Source organism: Bos taurus, chromosome 11 (genome assembly GCF_002263795.3).
Source record: "Bos taurus isolate L1 Dominette 01449 registration number 42190680 breed Hereford chromosome 11, ARS-UCD2.0, whole genome shotgun sequence".
Taxonomy (NCBI): domain Eukaryota; kingdom Metazoa; phylum Chordata; class Mammalia; order Artiodactyla; family Bovidae; genus Bos; species Bos taurus.
In genome coordinates, this window is record NC_037338.1 from 59,627,888 (window position 1) to 59,647,802 (window position 19,915).

Genomic DNA, 19,915 nt, shown 5'->3' on the forward strand with positions numbered 1-19,915 from the left:
TAAAGAACAGAAATGGTAGGGACCTAACAGAAGCAGAAGATATTAAGAAAAGGTGGCAAGAATACACAGAAGAACTGTACAAAAAAGATTTTCATGTCCCAGATAATCACGATGGTGTGATCACTCACCTAGAGCCAGACATCCTGGAATGTGAAGTCAAACAGGCCTTAGAAAGCATCACTATGAACAAAGCTAGTGGAGGTGATGGAATTCCATTTGAGCTATTTCAAATCCTGGAAGATGATGCTGTGAAAGTGCTGCACTCAATATGCCAGCAAATTTGACAAACTCAGCAGTGGCCACAGGACTGGAAAAGGTCAGTTTTCATTCCAATCCCAAAGAAAGACAATGCCAAAGAATGCTCAAAGTACCGCACAATTGCACTCATCTCACATGCTAGTAAAATAATGCTCAAAATTCCGCAAGCCAGGCTTCAGCAATACGTGAAACGTGAACTTCCAGATGTTCAAGCTGGTTTTAGAAAAGGCAGAGGAACCAGAGATCAAATAGTCAACACCCACTGGATCATCGAAAAAGCAAGAGAGTTCCAGAAAAAACATCTACTTCTGCTTTATTGACTATGCCAAAGCCTTTGACTGAGTGGATCACAATAAACTGTGGAAAATTCTGAAAGAGATGGGAATACCAGACCACCTGTTGTGCCTCTTGAGAAACCCGTATGCATGTCAGAAAGCAACAGTTAGAACTGGACATGGAACAACAGACTGGTTCCAAATAGGAAAAGGAGTACGTCAAGGCTGTATATTGTCACCCTGCTTATTTAACTTCTATGCAGCGTACATCATGAGAAACACTGGGCTGGAAGAAGCACAAGCTGGAATCAAGATTGCCAGGAGAAATATCAATAACCTCAGATATGCAGATGACACCACCCTTATGGCAGAAAGTGAAGAGGAACTAAAAAGCCTCTTGATGAAAATGAAAGAGGAGAGTGAAAAAGTTGGCTTAAAGCTCAACATTCAGAAAACGAAGATCATGGCATCTGGTCCCATCACTTCATGGGAAATAGATGGGATAACAGTGGAAACGGTGTCAGACTTTATTATTTTAGGCTCCAAAATCACTGCAGATGGTGACTGCAGCCATGAAATTAAAAGATGCTTACTCCTTGGAAGGAAAGTTATGACCAACCTAGATAGCATATTCAAAAGCAGAGACATTACTTTGTCAACAAAGGTCCGTCTAGTCAAGGCTATGGTTTTTCCTGTGGTCATGTATGGATGTGAGAGTTGGACTGTGAAGAAAGCTGAGCGCCAAAGAATTGATGCTTTTGAACTGTGGTGTTGGGGAAGACTCTTGAGAGTCCCTTGGACTGCAAGGACATCCAACCAGTCCTTTCTGAAGGAGATCAGCCCTGGGATTTCTTTGGAAGGAATGATGCTAAAGGTGAAACTCCAGTACTTTGGCCACATCATGTGAAGAGTTGACTCTGGAAAAGACTCTGATGCTGGGAGGGATTGGGGGCAGGAGGAAAAGGGACGACAGAGGATGAGATGGCTGGATGGCATCACTGACTCAATGAACATGAGTCTGAGTGAACTCTGGGAGATGGTGATGGACAGGGAGGCCTGGCGTGCTGTGATTCACGGGGTCGCAAAGAGTCGGACACGACTGAACGACTGAACTGAACTGAACTGATGAACCTCTATTTTACTCAGGAGGAAACTTAGGTAGAGACTATTTAAGCATCTTAAGATGATTCAGTAGATAATGACAGGACCAGGGCTAAAGTCAACAGTCATATTATTAAAAGAATATTTAGAACATAATCTGTGATTTGTTTAGATGATACATCATTTTTCCCAACTCACCGCACCATATTTGACCATCATACTCACCGGCAGTGAGGGAGTGGCTAAGACTGAGGCTTATTTCTAAGAGGATAGCACTCCCTCTGCCCTATCTGTCCTTGGACTGTATCCAGGTATGACAGGCAGGCCTCAGCCAATTCTTTCCGTATTTCTCTATACCTGGCTCTTTCATCATCTTGGATCACTAGTTTCCTTGACTTGAGGAGCAAACTTCTCACAACTTTATCTTTTCTCTGTGGCTATTTTGGAGACAGAGGGAAAACTACTCTTTGAAGTCTTTAACCCTAGAAGCAGATGTAGATGTATGCCTTTGAAAAAATTAATATTGAAGATGTATCACCCATTTATTTATTATTACAGAGATAAATAATTTCTGAGAACCAGTTCTAAAGCTTAGAATTTAATACGCAAGGAATCCAGTTTAAATTGTTAAAAATATTTCAGTGAAAAAATATCTTTGAAATACATGAAATTTATGAAAATGTAAACAAAAACCATAATTAACACATCTTTTAATATGTAATTCAAAATAATTCAAAACCCTAGAAGGAAGTATAATGAGTTATTTCACAACATGTGTTCTGGAGTAAAGATGGCTTTGTTTTAAATTCTAGCTTCACCTTTTCCTTCCTGTGTAATGGTGGACAAATTATTTCTTTTTTTTTTAATTTAAATTTATTTATTTTAATTAGAGGCTAATTACTTTACAATATTGTATTGGTTTTGTCATACATCAACATGAATCTGCCATGGGTGTACACATGTTCCCAATCCTGAACCCCCCTCCCACCTCCCTCCCTGTACCATTCCTCTGGGTCATCCTGGTGCACCAGCCCCAAGCATCCTGTATCCTGCATCGAACCTGGACTGGCAAAAGAGACACAGATGTATAGAACAGTCTTTTGGACAAATTATTTCTTACTGGAGTCCACTTTCTTTACAAATGAAAGTGGTGCCACTTTAGTGTGTCTTTCAGATTTGTGCTGTAAAGGTTAAAAAAGCTATTGCAAGTAAATTGCTCAGCGTAGTACCTAGTAGTGATAATAAATATAAAGAAACCAACAGAATACATCAAGAATGACAAATGGTGGATAAAATCCCTATAAAGAATGATCATGGACATATTGCAGCAAAGGATGGTGAAACTCCACAAGATATCTCTAGCATCACATTGCCTGTTGTTTGCTGCGTATTTTCTGCCCTAATTGGATCTAAGCCCTATGCTTTCCTCAGAAAATTCCTAAGCATTGAGCCAAAAGCCTTGCCCATTTCTGACTTCCCACAGTTTTCACAGGGCATGCTATCAAACCTTAGTGCAAGTGACAAGTTTTAAACTTCAATCTTATCATGAGTCTACCTGAAATGAACAGTTGATCCTTTCAAGTAATATTTGTATAGTTCTTCACATGATGCTTCACCATTTGATACAATATCACATTCTCTCATTGTCCCAGAAGTTCCTAAAGAAACTCATAATTTTTCACATTTTAAACATAACATATTCGATCTCAGTCAAGTTTAAACCTAGATCATTGGATTCCGAATTGTGTGTTTTTAAACATCAAGTGGTCTATAAAACAAACATATTTTAATCAGTATAGATTCAAATACATGGTTTACTCAATGTGATTAAGGAAAAAAATAGTCAGAGAAATGTTATCAAGTCCAGGCTGTGTTCACCTCCAAAGTGATTTAAAATCTTAGCCACATTCAACATGGTCCCGCTAGATTTGCCTAATATGTAAATCTTACTCATTTAGTTAGTGTTTTTTTTTTTTCCTCTCCTTTATAAACAGGCTGTTGAGAACAATTTGGTTATAGTAGCAGTTTCATTCTGCCAATGGGGTGAATAAACACTGAGATATCATGCATAATCAATCATGCAAATATAACATATGTCCATATGTCCAGGGACTAGAAGAAATTACACTACACCTAGAGCATGCTGCACATTCTCACTAAGTATTTATTCTTGATTTATGAATTGCTTAAAATAAGACTAGGTCATTGAGAAATCAGGCAGGGACCCAATCAGAATTTTAATGATCTTGGCTTTTTGCCCACTTTTATCATAACGTGTGCCCTTTCTTCACTAACATTTAAAGTTGTGAAACACAACTTGTCATCTCATTCTCCATTTGGCTTGGCTTTTTTTTTTTTTTGCTTGTACTGAATCTGTAAACAAATTGTTATATTGACTTTCAGCAAATGGCTTTTAGAGTACTACACATAAGAGTCACCTTGGAGAGCTTGTTAAAAATACAGATTGCACACTAGGTATTACCTCAGAGATCTGGGTGAGACAAACAAATGTGCACTTTTAACACAAGTGTGTTGTCGAGGCCACACTCTAAGAAGAGATGTTATAGTGAAATCATTTTTTTTTTTTTTACTTTTGGAAAGAGGCAGACACTATTATACACAGTCATTTTTGTTCTAAGAAAATTCTATTAATCAATTACGTTACCATCTCTCTGATGGCTTGACATATAAAATAGTTGTTGGGTAATGTCAATGGACAGGGAGGCCTGGCATGCTGCAATTCATGGGGTCGCAAAGAGTCGGACACGACTGAGCGACTGAACTGAACTGAACTGAATGGCAATGGCAATATCAGCCTTGGTCATCATTAACATGGAATGGATATTCAGCCCTTTAAAAGAAGGAAATAAGGAATTTTAATCATTAATTCTGCATTCATAGTCACTTATAATTTTATTTTTTGTACTTATTAAATGTATCTTTTCCATAAATTATAAATAAAATAAATAAAAATGATATAAGATAAAGATATTTTATAATTTACTTTAAGAAGTATTTCAGAAGTTGATTTTAAGTAAAATTTAATGAGAATTCAGTGATCTGACAATAATATTGAGACTCACTATTAGCTGCTATATTCAAATTTGATAGCTAAATTTTGAGTCTCGGTATTATCACCAGATAAAATCTGAATATGAATTTGGCTATCAAATTAGAATATAACAGAGTGTCTGCTATCAGGATACTATTTTGCTTGGGCTGATGTTAGTGATAGTTGATTGGGTTGTTTTCCCTGCAATTTTTCTTGCATTTTTAAATTTATTTTAATTGAGAGTTATACATCTCTGTACTCTTTTACAGTCCTTTAATATATATTTCTCTCTACCCTGTCCAAGTTAGTTGCAACAGATTTCATATAACTCATAAATATATTAAGCTCTCTCACCTTTTAAAAGCTCTTGGTTGTGTATTGTGGTCACCTACAGGGTGGTATATTTGACTCTTGTTCAGGACCGACTTTGTACTGTTACTGGGCTAGACCATGTGTCTGCCTCACCAGTCCATTCACTGACCGTAGCTAATTGGTCAAAGTATAGACTCCTGAGGAACACTAGGCAAATCAGGTTTTCTCTTCAATAAATTAGAATTGAGAGCAAATAACTTTACTCTGTCTACGCTGCCTCTTAAGTGGAATAAGGTGCATAGTCCCTTCTGTGAACAGAAAGTTCTGCAGAGAGAGAACAAAATAGACATGACTCCTAAATTTTTATCTCTGCTTGGACCTCTCCTCTGAACTCCAGGCTTACATATTCAACTGTCTATTTAACATCCTGATTTATTTCTAATATAACATGCTGCTGCTGCTAAATCATTTCAGTCATGTCCAACTCTGTGCGACCCCATAGACGACAGCCCACCAGGCTCCCCCGTCCCTGGGATTCTCCAGGCAAGAACACTGGAGTGGGTTGCCGTTTCCTTCTCCAATGCATGAAAGTGAAAAGTTAAAGTGAAGTTGCTCAGTCGTGTCCGAATCTTAGTGACCCCATGGACTGCAGCCTACCAGGCTCCTCCATCCATGGGATTTTCCAGGCAAGAGTACTGGAGTGGGGTACCACTGCCTTCTCCAAATATAACATGTCTAAGCCTTAAATTCTAATCTTCCTTTCCAAAGTTTCTCCACCTGTTATTCCCCATTTTACTTAATGTAACTATATACTTTGTGTATCACACACATGAAAAGCTGAGTTATCTTTTACCTCTCTGTTTTATCTTATATCCATTGTCATCAGCAAATTCTATTGAATTTTTCTTTAAAACATATTCAGTCAGATCACATTTCACTGTCTTTACTGTTTATTTTCCTGGTTCAATCTCCCATCATCCCTTATGTGGGTTATTGCCATGGTCACCCAACAAGTGTTCTTACTTCCATCTCTCACCCTCTACAGTCTATTCTCACAAAAGCAGCCAGAATGATTCTTTAAAAATGCAAAATCCTGCAATTTCTCTAATCAAAACCTTGTGACATGTCCCCAGTGTGTTCATTTTGGAGGTCTAAGTCATGTCAACTACCTAAAAACACCATTAGTACTTGCAAACCAAAAGCCTTAATTAAGATAACCAGGTACTCTGAAGGCCTCATCTGGGCCTAGTAGAACTTGGTTTTCACTGGCTTTTACTCTTTAAAGTGACTTTAGGCATACCTTCAAACTCATCAAATTCTAAGTCTGTGCTTCTGTAAAGTGAAAAAAAAAAAAAAGAAGAGGGGACTGGCATCTGCTCTCCTACTTTCAAAACATTCTTTTGAGGATAAAAATTGGGGATATATGCAAGAGTACTGCACATATATAAATGATTATCATTGGAAAGCAACACAGACCTTGAACTTTGGTATTCAAATAATGGAAAAAATATAGCATCTAAAGAATGCAGCTTTGGGACTTCCCTGGTGGTCTAGTGGTTAAGACTCTGTGTTTGTACTGCAGGGGGCATGGGTTCAATCCCTAGTTAGGGAACTAAAATCCCACATACCATGTGATATGGACCAAAAGAATTGCAGCTGTCAAGCATTGTGCTTTAGAAAGTATACAGATTTAGATTTCATCTTTATTAAAATTAAAATTTTTGAAATTTTAGTTCGAAACATAAGTGAATTTGATGGGACATCTGAAAGGTGGTTACAGTAAAGGTTGGGGTGTAACCAGATCCACACGTTTAGAAAATAATACGCAAAATGAGTGCAAGTTTGTTACTTTCATATAAAAATACCAAATAAAAATACATAATAGAGTCTCCAAACCACTGTATTTTTTCCATGGACAGGCTGAAAGGAAAGATGACAATCAGAAGGGAGCTTTCTCTTTCTAATTAGAAACAAAATATGTAAAAAGTTTATGTACAGATTTTTATATACTTTGCATATTTTCCTCAAATGACTGAATTTGGGAGACCAGTAAGCTATAATTCTGTCCCCACTTCTGAGTTTTGATTCAGTAAGAACTATTCACAGGCATTATATACAAACATCATAAACAATACAACAAGAAGATAAAAAGATAGTTGACATAGCCATCAATTCCTATTTTGCCAGTAAGACCACAAGGAAAAAGAATACTAGCACACATAAAATGAGGTAGGCATTAACTTAAACTTTTATCATTGACTATTTTCCCGTACCTATTCACTTCACAGCTCTGTGTCTCTGCATCTAGAGATTATCACTTTGTAATGAGACAGCCTAACTGACAGCCAGTGCCTCCTCCTGCAAACAGCAGAATTATATTGTGTTCTTTTATAAGTCAGTATCAGTAGAGATTCATCTTTTCTTCAGTAACTCAGAAAATCCTGCCTTTCTTATTGATCCACTGCTAATGAAGCAGGAGTTTTGAAGAGTTTTCTCTTCAGAAAAGAAGTTGGGAATCAGTCCTGGAGTGCAGCTAGGCTCATCCCTACTGGACTTGGAAAACTCAACAATGCTCTCTCTTCATGTAGATGACTGAGTAGGGTCATCTTCTGTGACACAGGGAAGAGGCTGACACAATTATATCTGGCATCCTTATTCTTAGTCCCCAGAAACCTTGATTTTCTCATTCTAATTTTTTTTTTGGGGGGGGGTATCTTTTTCAGTCTCCATTTGCCATGTCATCATGGATCACTAAGAGGAAATAGTCAAGTGGATATGCTTGATTGGAATCGAGGACTTGTGGAAGGCACAGGAAAAGAGTCTTGAGAAGTAAGCAGATGGTAAAGGACCAGCCGCACATGGCAGAGAATATTTGTCCTGCCAGAAACAGGCAACAACTAAAACTTTCAAGTCAGATCTCATATTTCATTAAAAGGAAAAAAAAAAAAACACTTTCATGAATATGGAAGGTGAACTGGCTTCATGATGGAGAGAGTAGACAGAGCAACCCAATGAGGAAGCTGGAGTGCCGGGAGCCGGCGTGAGGACCTCCACCCGTGGCAAAGGTCATGAGGAAGGAGGCTCGACATACGCAAGGGCGGGATCAAGCCTCAGGAGTCCCCCTGGAAATTCTCGAGCATCTACCCCCAAAACCAGATCCTGCCTACTTTACTACTTTGTGCTCTCACCTACACCTCTGACTTTACGGGGGGCTATCCCCCACCACCTCTTTCAGAGAAGGAGTTAACTTAGAGTTCCAGTTAATAATAATTCCTGGGCGTGACAGGAGTGTTCCAAACTTACAAACTCCTCTGAAGGTTCTCTAGCCTGCCTGACAGGCTTGTCCGGCCACATGTGATTGCTAACAGCCTCCCAACCGTGAGAGGCACAAGATGCTTTAAACCTTCTAAAAATAGGTTCCTTAGAGAAGTTAGAAAACTATTAGTATAAGTATAGTGGGCTGATTAGAAATTGTATTGGTGAAGGGTTTTTCATTTGTTGAGCCAATGTTTGCTGCTAAGTCTCCACATCCCCTGCCCTTACACACATCAATGAATATATAGAAGAAATAAGTATTAACCTTTGATATTAATCACATTAGACCTTAGGCTAAGTAAATTCTTTCCTTATTTAAAACCCACTACACCCTCACCCTATAGGAATGTAACTTTATTTGGGTGGCGTCTGTTTTAAGAATAATCACCCCTGGAGAAATAAGTGTTGACTGACCGCTGTCACAAGGAGAGGGTCATAAACTGTCATCAGGCCCCCTAGCCAGAAAATGATGTAACACCCCTAAGACCTCTGTATACATCTGTATGAAGCACCTGACTTTAATAAAAGTCAGGACTGCTGACCCCGCGTGACTTTTGTATAACATCTCAGTGTATAAAAACAGACCCTGGAAAATAAAGAATTGTGATCAGTTCCTCAAAATACTGGTCTCCCCATGTCTCTCTCTCTCAAACTGTGGCTGAGTCTCCATCTGGAGCGCAGAGCCCGCCAAGCTTACTAATTTTGCCTGGGCTTCTAAGATCCGACCCGGGAGGCCTCAGTGTTTCCTCTCCTTTGGGAGAATGGAAGGACACCTGCGGCCTACGTAAGTGGTGCAAGCTTCTTGTCTTGAAGTTTTATTGGTTTCCCGCATAAACCAAGCTACTCAGCCTCTTTTCTCCACTGAATTTTCCTGCTGAGCTATCCTCATTACTATATACTATTACTCTTTATATCTCTAATTAGTATCTAATACTGAGCGACTTTCCCTTCCCTAAATCCAATGTATTCGCCGACGCCGTCTCTCCTTCAAATTTCCCTGGATCCACCGGGGCTGGACCCCGGCACTGGAGCACTAATTCAGACTGGAAATAAGGAAAGATCTGAACTAGGACAAGCAAGTGAGGACTGGAGATGAGGGGAGATAATTGAGAAATATTTAACTAGATTTTTTTTTATTTTATTTTATTTTTAAACTTTACATAATTGTATTAGTTTTGCCAAATATCAAAATGAATCCGCCACAGGCATACATGTGTTCCCCATCCTGAACCCTCCTTTATGTTACAGGTTGGAAAGACATATCGTTGTTGTGTTAAATAATAGAGTTTAGAAAATTTCTTGCTCTAGGGCTAAAACCCAAACTTCTAATTAAAGTCCTCCTTCCAGCATTTTAGAACTAATTTAACACCTAAGTCTAACGTTTTCTCCTCCTCACCTCCACATGTATTGTTTCCTAACTACAGTAGTTTCAATGTGGGAAAATTAATGGAGACTTGCTATCTACCCTCCAGGGATGTTAAGCCTGGTTAACGAGTCATCTGATGAGAACCTGTCCTATTTTTTTTAGGGCTTTCCAGCTCTCCAGGGTTGTACACTTTCCACTGACTTTCCTGTCTTGCATAAATTGATGATCTTGATTAAGTATCTGGACTTGAAGAACAGACCTTAGAGATTCTTAATTTCAAAATCTGAAATGCCCTGCAATACTAGAATCCCAGTCTTTGAAGTCAGAACCAATCTTGGGCATTTAAGATGTCTGAAGCTACCTTAAGTTTTCCCTCTTTCCTACTTAAGATTTCATTCTTACTGTTTGTCACCATTTTTGCCTGGGTAGTTGCTTCAGATTCTTTCTAGATTTAGTCTTTATTCTCTTGAGACGTACCACATGGATAGGAAATTCATTAAGGATACTAATGCCCTATTTACACTAATCCATTTTTAACTTAGTGAATACATACAGGAGAGGTTCTAAATGTTGATTATGTATCAGAGTCACTGTAGAATTAAAAAAAAGAAAGGAAACAAAAGAAAATGAGAAGTCAAACAATATGTATGTAAATGGATTAATTCTTTCATAGTCTGTTCCCATTGGTCTAGATGACAACTGCTGCTGCTGCTGCTGTTAAGTTGCTTCAGTCATGTCCGACTCTTCGCGACCCCATGGACTTCAGCCTACCAGGCTCTTCCGTCCATGGAATTTTCCAGGTGAGATTACTGGAGTAGGTTGCCATTGCCTTCTCTGAGATGACAACTAAGTAGCCCTAATTTTATCAAAAGCTTCCTAAATATTTTTGATGAGGTATCAACGTTGAAAAAAATTTAACAGTTTACATAATACAACTTCTTACTTTGAAATGGGAACACAGGACCCAACTAAGAGGAATCTTATAGTTAGAGGTAGCAGTAGAGCACAGAACTTCTCTCTCATATGTTTTCTGTTTTTAGTAAATTCTTTATCCTCATTACTTGACTCAAATTGGTAACTGTATGTATCTCAATATGATGCTTAACTCATGAGCTCTTTTATTCTGATGGGTCAGTAAGCATTGGAACTTATTGTTCAGTCAAATTCAATGACAATAATATTCAATAAAACCTTCATAAATAACAAACCTGATTTTAGTCAAAATAGCAACAACTATTTACATAATCAGTTAAATATATTTAATCAATTAAATGTCAGTTATATAATGAGTTAAATCTGAAGCTACAGCGTTCAGAAGCAACCCAATAAATATCATAATATGGACTCAAGTATTCAACTGTCAGTCTAACCCATAATTCCCACTTCTCATCTTTTAGAAGCTTGAGCTTATAATAAATGTATATTAAGCATTACTCCAACCTGTTTGAAACATGTTATATCATTTATGATTACGAACTTGTACTCACAAGAATCTGTGTGCAGCCAGTTATGCTAGCTTGAGTTTCTTGGGAGATTATGGTAATAAAACTGATTGCAGGCTTATATTCAGAGATGCTATGGTTCTTCCTTTATTCCTGGGCTTGAGTTTATGGATTACTTAACATAACATCCCAAGCAAGTATTATATTTTATTCTTTTGTATTCAAAGCTATTTTTAAAACCTTTTTGGCTTTGTGCAATAATTTGTCCTTGTTAATGAAAAAAGCACAACTCAGCTGACAAACCCCACACATGCCATATTGTGCTTCAGATGAGTGCCCTGAGATGCCCTAACCTAACCTTACCAGTTAATAAATCTGTGTGATAGTATCTTTTGTCCTATATGTTGACAGAGGTGTCATGTCTCAAAATGGGCATCACTCTATGATTTTCTGTAAGGCATGGCCCAATGAGACCAGACTATCCTCTACTAAATGTTGTCAAATTGGGAATTCTTGTTCTGTATGACCAATTTCTCAAGGTATTTTGGAGACTCCCAATAAGCTACTGAATGCTGTTTAAAAAAAAAAAAAAGAAGAAGAAGAAGAAGACTTTAAGATATCTAGAAAAGATCCTAACTTCAACATAAATGTTTACCCTCCTACACAAGCTCCTTTCCATTACAAGACTGAAATATATATGAAAATATGAATATATATTACTGTGGATGGATGGATAGATAGACAGATAGAGACATGAATACATACACACATATAATCTGTTGACATGATGGGCTTCCCCAGTGATGGAAACTCAGAAAGAGTGCTAATTGAATGGCACAAAATAGAATAATTTTGATGAGATATTCTGTAGGGATGTTGAGGGAAGATGAAAGTTGGCTTACAAATTCCTAACCAAGAAAGGTGTACAGAGTTAAAGAACTTGATTAGAAAAATTCCTAGTGGAATACTGCTCATACACTGTAATTTAGAGTCCTGCTCAATGAAAAACAAAAGGAATACCCAACTTATCATCAAGTTAGCTGAGATTAAATATTGTTAAGAAACAGAGGACCTAGTAGGCTAACAGATATACAAAAGAAAATTAAAATGTTGTTGCTCAATCACTTAATTCTTTGCAACCCCATGGACTCTAACACTCGAGGCTTCCCTGTTCTTCACTATCTCCTTAAGTTTGCACAAACTCATGTCCATTGATTCAGTGATGCTATCTAACCATCTCATCCTCTGCCGCCCCTTTCTCCTCCTACCCTCAATCTTTTCCAGCATCAGGGTCTTTTTCAATGAGTTGGCTCTTCACAATAGGTGGCCAAAATATTGGAACTTCAGCAACAGCCAATCCAATGAATATTCAGAGTTGGTTTCCTTTAGGATTGACTGGTTGGATCTTCTTGCTGTCCAAGGGACTCTCAAGAGTCTTCTCCAGCACCATAGTTCAAAAGCAACAATTCTTCAGTGTTCAGCCTTCTTTATGACCCTATTCTCACATCTGTACATGACTACTGGAAAAACCATAACTTTAACTGTATATACCTTTGTCTCAAAGTGATGTGTCTCTACTTTTTAATACACTGTCTAGTTTTGTCATAGCTTTCCTTCCCAGGAGCAATCATCTTTTAATATTATGGCTGCTATCACTATCTGCAGTGATTTTTTTGAGCCCAAGAACGTAAAATCTGTCACTGCTTTCACTTCTTCACCTTCTATTTGTCATGAAGTGATGGGACCAGATGCCATGATCTTAGTTTTTTGAATGTTGAGTTTCAAGCCAATTTTTTCACTTACCTCCTTGAGCCTCATCAAGAAGCTCTTTAGTTCCCCTTCACTTTTCTGCCATTAGAATGGTATAGTCTGCATATCTGAGCTGGTTGCTATTTCTCCCAGCAATCTTGATTCCAGCATGTGATTCATCCTGCTTGGCATTTCACATGATGTACTCTGCATAGAAGTTAAATAAACAGGATGATCATATACAGCCTTAAGGCACTCTTTCCCAATTCTGAACCAATTAGTTGTTCCATATCTGGTTCTAACAAAATAATACCAGTGAATAAAAAGGGCTCCAGTGGGATGGTTGCCCCTGATGTAGTTTTTAACTGAAATCATGTGTCAAACTACTGTCTCAAAAATTAGAGAGATATACAGTCAGAGTCAAAGAATCATAAATTAATAGACACCTCCATGTGAACCAGTACCAGGATAGAAATACCTGAATTATACTTGGCAAATTGCTGGAGACTGCATGTGGACAAGTTTGAGAACTGAAACTCAAGGGCAGGGGCCTAATCTTAGTGGGGAACTTACACTTTTATGAGTTTTTCCTCCAAGAGTTCTATCAGGGTCTCACAGTAAACACCAGAGAAATAATTCTTACTCTTTCCAGCATGGAGAGGGGATATATCACCAATCTGAAACACTCCAGAGAATTCAGCTCTTATTAACAAACTCTGCTCTCAAAAAAAACCCTATTTCTCCAGAGGTTAAATGACTGGGATTTTACCCAAGCCTCACCAACCTGGGGAAAAGGGAATGCCCACCAAAAGCCCATCCTAGCCTTGTATATGGGTGGAAAAGGGCCTAAATCTAGCCCCCACTAGACATCCATAAAGGAGAAGGGAAATATCAACTCCAGTCCCCTCTAGCCTTCCTGCCAAAACCAAGAGGGGAGAGCACGAGAAATGACAAGCACTTAACCACTTGCGAAGGTCACAACCCCAGTATACAGGCTCACTAAAAGACTGAAATTCATCATAGAAATAAGACTATGTAAAGTTTTCTCTCTCTCTTCCTACCACCACATCAGTAGGGCTCCTGCATAACAACAGAGGAACACAACTGAAAGAACTGCACATTTAACTTTACTTAAGAACAAGTCTTTAGGGAACTCCAAAGACAATGGGAGAGATAAAAAGAATTCCAGAGGAAATTTTAGCCTGTGACACCAGCAGCCACAACAATGGTAAACACAATTATACTCCTAGCCAGATAAACATCAAACCTCACACTAAAAGAATATTTACTTCAGGTATTTTTATCCACTACATAATGTTTAGGTTTCATTTAAAAAAAAAAAAAAAAGGCATACTGAAGGACAAAAAACTAAGTTTGAAGAGACAGGGGAAGCATCAGAACCTGACAAAGATATGTCAGAATGTTGGTATTATCAGACCAGAAATTTAAAGTAGTTGTATTTAATAGGGATCTAATGGAAAAAGTCAGAGAAGGCAATGGCACCCCACTCCAGTACTCTTGCCTGGAAAATCCCATGGGCGGAGGAGCCTGGTAGGCTGCAGTCCATGGGGTCACGAAGAGTCGGACACAACTGAGTGACTTCACTTTCACTTTTCACTTTCATGCATTGGAGAAGGAAATGGCAATCCACTCCAGTGTTCTTGCCTGGAGAATCCCAGGGACGGGGGAGCCTCATGGGCTGCTGTCTATGGGGTCGCACAGAGTCGGACATGACTAAAGCGACTTAGCAGCAGCAGCAGCAACAGAAAAAGTGAACATTCAAGAACACATGGGTAAAGTAAGCAGACAGATGAGAAGTCTAAAAAAAAATCAAAAATAAATACAAGAAATCAAAACACTGTAACAGGAACAAATATCTTTGATAGATTTTTTAATAGGCTGGGCACAGCTGAAAAAAAATCAGTGAGATTAAAGCTAGATCAATAAAAACATCAAAAACTGGAAAAAAGTGAAAAAAGAAAAAATAAACCCAGAATACCCATGAACTATGGGAGAACCACAAAGCATATAACATATGCTTAAGGGGAATTCTACAAGAAGAAGAAGAAGAGAAAGAAACAGAATAAATATTTGAAGCAACTGATTAGTGTGAATATCCCAAACTAATGTAGAAACGACACCACAAATCCAGGAATTTCAGAGACCACTAAACATAAAAAGTGCTTTTTAAAAACCTATAATTAAGAAATAATATTCAAATTGAAGAAAATAAAAGACAAAATTTTCAAAGAAAATTTTGAAGAAGCTATGGAAAGCAAGCAAACAAACAAAATAATAGTAATAATAATAACCTGTAGAGGAGTATAGAAGGAAATGGCAACCCACTCCAGTGTTTTTGCCTGGAGAATCCCAGGGACAGGGGAGCCTGGTGGTCTGCCGTCTCTGGGGTCACACAGAGTCGGACACGACTGAAGCAACTTAGCAGCAGGAGCAGAGGAGTATAGACAAGAAAAAACTTCCCAGAAAAATAAAATTTGAGGGAATTTGTTACCAGTAGACCTATTTTTGAAATGTTCACATTCTCATAGGAAACAATAATGAGAGTTTACATCTCTCACAGTTAACTGATATAACTGGATTTAGAAAAGGTGGAGGAACCAGAGATCAAATTACCAACATCCACTGGATCACTGAAAAAGTGAGAGAGTTCCATAAAAACATCTACTTCTGCTTTATTGACTATGCCAAAGCCTTAACTGTGTGGATCACAACAAACTATGGAAAATTCTTCGAGATGGGAACACCAGACCACCTGACCTGCCTCCTGAGAAACCTGTATGCAGGTCAAGAAGCAATAGTTAGAACTGGACGTGGAACAACAGACTGGTTCCAAATCAAGAAAGGAGTACGTCAAGGCTGTATATTGACACCCTGCTTGTTTAACTTATATGCAGAGTACATCATGAGAAATGCCAGGCTGGAGGAAGCACAAGCTGGAATCAAGATTGCCAGGAGAAATATCAATAACCTCAGATAACACCACCTTTATGGCAGAAAGTGAAGAAGAACTACAGAGCCTCTTGATGAAAGTGAAAGAGGATAATGAAAAAGTTGGCTTAAAATTCAACATTCAGAAAACTAAGATCATGGCATCTGGTCCCATCATTTCATGGCAAATAGATTGAGAAATAATGGAAACAGCAAGAGACTGTATTTCGGGGAGCTCCAAAATCACTGCAGATGGTGACAGCAGCCATGAAATTAAAAGACAGCTGCTCTTTGGAAGAAAAGCTATGACCAACCTAGAAGGCATATTAAAAAGCAGAGACATTACTTTGCAAAAAACAAAAGACCATCTGGTCAAAGCTATGGTTTTTTCAGTAGTTATGTACAGTTGTGAGAGTTGGACCATAAAGAAAGCTGAGCGCTAGAGAATTGATGCTTTTGAACTGTGGTGTTGGAGAAGAGTCTTGAGAGTCCCTTGGTCTGCAAGGAGATCCAACCAGTCCATCCTAAAGGAAATCAGTCCTGAATATTCATTGGAAGGACTGATGCTGAACCCGAAACTCCAGTACTTTGGCTACCTAATGCAAAGACCTGACTCATTGGAAAAGACCCTGATGTTGGGAAAGATTGAAGGCGGGAGGAGAAGGGAACAACAGAGGATGAGATGGTTGGATGGCATCACCGACTTGATGGACATGAGTTTGAGTACGCTCCAGGAGTTGGTGAAGGACAGGGAAGCCTGGCATGCTGCAGCCCATGGGGTCGCAAAGACTAGGACATGACTGAGCCACGGAAGCAAACTGAACTTAATAATGACATAACAAGGTCGTGAGAGGTTCTGGGAGCTTGTCTGATTTTACTTTGAGAACAAGAATTTCATATTATATTGCCATCAAATGAGTTCTTTTCATTTGGTCTTCATTGCTGTTATTTTAGTCACTAAGCCATATCCAACTCATTTTCAACCCCATGAACTGTAGCCCACCAGGCTCCTCAGTCCATGGGATTTCCCAGGCAAAAACTCTGCAATGGGTTGCCATTTCCTTCTCTGGGGGATCTTCCTGACAAAGGAATCAAAGCCACATCTCCTGCATTGGCAGGCAGATCCTTTACCTCTGAGTTACCAGGGAAGCCCTTGTCTTCATAGCTTTCCCTACTTTCTAACTTTTTCGAGAAACCTTCCCTTTTTATAATTTTTGCTTACTAACATCCTTCTACCCAGATTAGTCCTTATTTTTTTATGTATTAATTTTTTAAGAACTGGTTTTCATCTCTGTTTAGATTTTGAGTTCACTGAGGGCAAAGGCTATGCCTTACATTTTCTCTTACTCACTAATAATTTTGAGCAATAAGTTTTAAATAGCCCAAAATAAGCAGTCAGTTAATTGATTAGCATGCTTGTATATGATGTTTCCTCTTCAATATAAGGGCTTCCCTGGTGGCTCAGACAGTAAAAAGTCCATCTGTAATGCAGGAGACCCATGTTTGATCCCTGAATTGGGCAGATCCCCTGGAGAAGGGAATGGCTCCCCACTCCAGTATTCTTGCCTGGAGAATTCCATGGACAGGGGCACCAAGCAAGCTTGAATATAAAGGGGGAAATAAGCATATGACAATGCCCTTTTCTGTATTCTCTGCAAGTGAAAGTCTCTCAGTCACGTCCAACTCTTTGTGACCCCATGGACTATACAGTCCATGGAATTCTCCGGGCCAGAATTACTGGAGTGGGTAGCCTTTCCCTTCAGGGGATCTTCCCAACCCAGAGATTGAACCAAGGTCTCCCACATTGCAGACAGATCCTTTACCAGCTGAGCCACAAGGGAAGCCATCTGTATTCTCTACTCTAATAATAATTTGAAAGATAATGATTGTGTCTTTGCTGGGTCTGAGACACAACCTAATTGTGACCTTTTGATATGACCATGTTTCTGTGTCCCATAAAATACAATTGTGGAAATTCAAATAGCTTTGGTTTGAGGCACGAGCCAAAATTTAAAATGGATTTGGCTGAGCTCTAGTAAATTGAAAATGTGTGTTTAGCACACAAGGAAACTTGGAAACTGGTTATAACATTATGTGATAGTAAAATCAAATTAACCTATTTGTAACTTACCAAATGTTTTTAAAGCTATCCAAAAAACTCGTTTTTAATTTAAAGTAACAATTGGGCATGGGATATGTCATGGAAATCCTATAAGTTGGCAAGTTTCTCCCATATCTTACCAAGCATAGTTCAATACATAGAGAAAAGCTGGGAAATAGGCTAATAAAGTTCCTATACTTTAAACTGAGTAGCTGACAAGAGAGCCAAATAGCAGTGGTGATAACTACGGGAAATATTATTTCTGGCTCTGCTTCAGATGCTGTAGTTCACTGTTAAAGCAGAAGTCTCTTTCTGGAGATTAGTTCAAAAGAAACTAAACTTGAGGGAAAGTGATATTTATTGTTAGGATAAATGGTTTTCCTTTTGCTGGTAATTTATATATACAAGTTTTCTAAAAGAAAGAAGACAGTTCAAATCATACTATTCTAAACCATAGACTAGTGTGGCATTTCACTCTTCTGAGTCACTGGAGATATTCCAGGATCTGAAGGTGAATTTGATAGCTTATAACAGAAGTCATCTGTTGGTAATGATGGACAATCAAATTTAGGAAATTTTTATATGTGCAATTCAATCACCATATATATTTTGGATTTAGGGCTAATTTTCATGAACTTCAAGGATGAAAAATTATATATTCATATTATAGTAATATGAATATATGGTAGTATATGAACTTCTATAGCAAAATTTATGGCATCTCTCAATAATTGTAGGATATTCAAACTTCTGGGACCATTCAACCTCTATTTCCAGCATTAAAAACCTGACCCACATCATTTTCTTGTTATAATTGATATTGATCATTCATAACCTTCCTTCAATTTTCACTTAGCCATCTGTCTATATTCCAAATTACAATAAGCTTAGAGACATAAAAGTACTGAAAAAGAAGCCCTAAGTTAATTACTTAATAGTGGCAGACATAGTTTGCCATTTTAAAAGAATAGGGAGCTTATAGATCATGTCTTAATCTTAACTCATTACAACAAAAACTCTACTAGACTCCACTAGAAAGTAGTAGAGAAATAATTTCTAAAGTGTATTTAGACTTGTGTTCTTAATTACATGGGGTTCTTACATACCAAAGAATTTTTTAATTAATTTTTAAATGAAATGAATATGCACTTTTATGTATGAAATAAACTAAGTAAATAAAATAAAAATTAATTTGTGTATTATGTTGCTTTTCCTTTTAACGATGACTTTTATAACATCTAGGCAGTGTTTTGGATTTTATGAGTTAACATAAAATTGTCTACTTAGGACTTTCTTTGTGCTATTTTCCTATGAGTTTATTATAATTTCCAACAGAGAAGGCTGGGAGTGAAAATTGAAGGAAAGTTGTTACTGATCACCATCAGTCAATAAAAGCACGATGATGAGTTCAGTTTGTGAAGCTGAAAGTAGAGGCTGAATTGTTTCCAAAGTTTGAATATTCCAAAGTTAGTGGGAAATGTCTTGAGTTTGGGTATAAAAGAGAGCTGAGACTAGGAGACAGGGAGGAGCAGAGCCTAGAGAATCAATCTGGCTGTAAGTAAGAAATCAGAAATGTGGTGCTAATTTTATCACATTGACCAGGTACACGGCTCACTCCAAAAAATTGATATAGCCTTTGATGTTGTTCAGTCACTAGTGCATGTCCGACTCTTTGCCACCCCATGGACTGCAGCACACCAGGCTTCCCTGTCCTTCACTGTCTCCCGGAGCTTGCTCAAACTCGTGTCCATTGTCAGTGATGTCATCTAACCATCTCATCCTCTATCGTCCCCATATCCTCCTGGCTTCAACCTTTCCCATCATCAGGGTCTTTTCCAAGACTCTTCCCATCAGGTGGCCAAAGTTTTGGAGTTTCAGCTTCAGCATCAGTCCTTCCAATGAATATTGAGGGTTGATTTCCTTTAAGGCTCACTGGTTTGATCTCCTTGCAGTCCAAGGGACTCTCAAGAGTTTCCCCAACACAGTTCAAAAGCA